Source organism: Siniperca chuatsi, linkage group LG5 (genome assembly GCF_020085105.1).
Source record: "Siniperca chuatsi isolate FFG_IHB_CAS linkage group LG5, ASM2008510v1, whole genome shotgun sequence".
In the NCBI taxonomy this organism is placed as follows: domain Eukaryota; kingdom Metazoa; phylum Chordata; class Actinopteri; order Centrarchiformes; family Sinipercidae; genus Siniperca; species Siniperca chuatsi.
The window spans coordinates 7,689,287-7,689,583 of NC_058046.1; positions in this window are offsets into that span (position 1 = coordinate 7,689,287).

Here is a 297-nt window from a genome sequence, read left to right on the forward strand (position 1 = left end):
ATTTTATTTATAAAGCGCTTTTCAAGGTACTCAGAGTCACTTTGCTTGGTCCTGAGTGGTGGAGACTGGAGGTTGGCATCAGAGAGGGGAGGCTGCGGTAAAGAGTGTGGTGGTGGAGCAGGTCGGTGAGTAAATACACTTACCAAGGCCATTCTAAGGTACTTCAGTATTTAAATTTTATGCTACTTCATACTTCTACTCCACTAAATTCAAATGGGAAATATTGCACATTTTACTCCACCATATTTATAGTAACTTGCAGATTAGGATTTTAAAAATATAAAACACAATGCATTG